Here is a 2,790-nt window from a genome sequence, read left to right as displayed (position 1 = left end):
AACGGGAGACAACCAAAGGTTCTCTCACATTGATGTTTCTCTCTCTCTCCCTCTCTCTTCCTCTCCCTCTAAAGTCAATAAAAAACATACCCTCAGGTGAGGATAAAAAAAAAAAACAACAGCCGAAACCGGTTTGGCTCAGTGGATAGAGCGTCGGCCTGCGGACTGAAAGGTCCCGGGTTCAATTCCGGTCAGGGGCATGTACCTGGGTTGCGGGCACATCTCCAGTGGGAGATGTGCAGGAGGCAGCTGGTCGATGTTTCTCTCTCATCGATGTTTCTGACTCTCTATCTCTCTCCCTTCCTCTCTGTAAAAAATCAATAAAATATATTTAAAAAAAAACAAAAAAACAAAACAAAAAAACCCAACAACACACATAATAAAGCACTTCTGGAACCTTGATGGACTGAGCTAGCATGGAAGCCTTCCTACTGTAACACCTGAAAATATTGGATAAAAGATAACAGGTTTAAAAAGAAAAGATAACCGAGGTTTTAAGTATATGGTGAAATATCTGTGCTCTCAAGAAACAAAGGGAAACCCCTTTGTGCCCAAGGAAACTGAACGGTAGATTGGTAAGTACACAAACCAAAACTTTGGCTGCTTTGGCATAGGACAAATAAGTAGTGAGCAGAAATCAATAAAGAAAAAAAAAGACCCCATACTAACTCCGGGTTTTGGTTTTATTTTTTTTTTAATTTTATTTTTTATTACAAAGGGTATTACGTATGTGTCCATTTTTCCCCCCGCCCTAGACAGTCCCCTAGCCTCCCCTATTCCCCAGTGTCTTATGTCCATTGGTTATGCTTATATGTATGCATACAAGTCCTTTGGTTGATCTCTTACCCCCCAAGAGAAAATGAAGAAGAACCAAGAAGAAATGAAAAATGACAGCACTTAGGCTGTTTCCATATCTTAGCTATGGTGAATTGTGCTGCTATGAACATAGGGGTGCATATATCCTTTCTGATTGGTGTTTCTGATTTCTTGGGATATATTCCTAGAAGTGGGATCACAGGGTCAAATGGGAGTTCCATTTGTAGCTTTTTGAGGAAACTCCATACTGTCTTCCATAGTGGCTGCACCAGGGGTTTTGGTTTTAAATACCCACAGAGAGAACCAGAGAAAAAAACCTTTGGTCCATTCAAGGTGGAGGCAACATTATTGAGATGCTTGTGATTCCAGAAGAAATAAATTATAATAGACCATCGAAGAAACACATGTCGTTTTCACACACCATTTCAGTATCTTCCACATGTAAGGGCAATGATAATCACTAACAAAATAATGGCATGCTTATAATTTTTCCCCAAAATACCAAAGATCACTATAATATACAAACTCTTCAAAAGTTTGAAGTTGAGTTCAATCTCTCCAACTCAGTTTTTAGAACTGCTATAACTACGGACTGTACAAGAAATGAAAACTACAAGCTATCTCGTTTATAAACATAGGTGCAAAACGCCAAAATAAAATTGAAGCAAACAGAATTAAGGTAAAAATACATAACTTACTTAATTAAATAAAAACCATGACCAATTAAATTTTAACCCTGGGTGTCCAGAGTTACATTATTTTTATTAACAGTCTTGCCTCTCCTAAAACATACATACCTAGCTACAGGAGTTGTTCTTTTAAATAACAAGTACAGTGATTATGTGTTTGCTTTTTTCTGCCTAGGGTCAAAATAAGTTATGAGTTAGAAGCTACTTAAAAATATCCTATTCAACTGACTAGCTAAATGGGAAATGCCTTTCTAGAAAAAGTTCATGTTCCTTCAATACGTTAACATGTAGGCTTTCGATATTTATTTTAGAAGAAAGAAATTTTAGAATCATTGAAGTATTTTCTTCCTAACAAAAGACCCCTCTCCATCTAAGCATCAAATGACTTTTATACAATTACAAACACCCAGTATATTTTTCAAAGCCTCAGAACGTGTTAAGGAGGGTATGAATACAGATGATTATAAATTCCTATTGTATAAAAACACATGGAGCTTCCACACAGAAAGGCTACAATGTTCCCTTAATTTCATACTCAAATATAAACTGCAGCAACTATCCATGTTGGAGATAGACTCCTGCTTAATGCCACAATTTAAACCGCATGTCTTGATTCCATCAATTACATTGGCTTTCCATTTTGAAGGAAAAACATTGGTGTGTTTTTTTCCCCCTCTTTGTGAAAGAAATTAATTCTCTTTGGTTGTTGGAATGGAATATATTTGGAATGATGCTTCCATTTTCAAAATTTATGCTTACAGGTTACAAATCTGTGGGTATTTGAATGTGGTTGACACACTATAGGTCCAGATTATATTGCAATGTCCTAGTCAACTTGAGAGAAAGAGATCATCTGACAGGCTTCATTTGTCTTTTGAAAATAAAAATTTAGAAGTGTTGTTTAAGAGAGGGCACATAGCTTGTTAGAACTATATCAGTTAGTCAACATGTATTGAGTGAACACCTTACTTTACACCAGATCTGATGTTAACTGTGGAAGACATAGCACATAATATGTCAGACCTCACCTTTACTCTCATGGACTTCATGGATTAGAAACACCCTTGCTTCCAAACTCTCCAGACCTGCCCAGCCATTGAAAGTAGCCGATAGTATACTAGTATTTTCTTCTGTTGCCTCCCTCTCAGGGACATGTTTCTGCCTGCTTGGTTTGATGAACCATTCAAAGAATCTGCTTTGACCAAATAAGGTCTGAGTCCTTTCATCTTGTCATAATGGCATCTCATCACTCACAGAAAACCTTGTACCTGAGGTAAGAATTACT

Source organism: Myotis davidii, unplaced genomic scaffold (genome assembly GCF_000327345.1).
Source record: "Myotis davidii unplaced genomic scaffold, ASM32734v1 scaffold837, whole genome shotgun sequence".
Lineage (NCBI taxonomy): Eukaryota > Metazoa > Chordata > Mammalia > Chiroptera > Vespertilionidae > Myotis > Myotis davidii.
The sequence above is the reverse complement of the archived record's forward strand: the minus strand, read 5'-3'. Positions refer to the sequence as shown.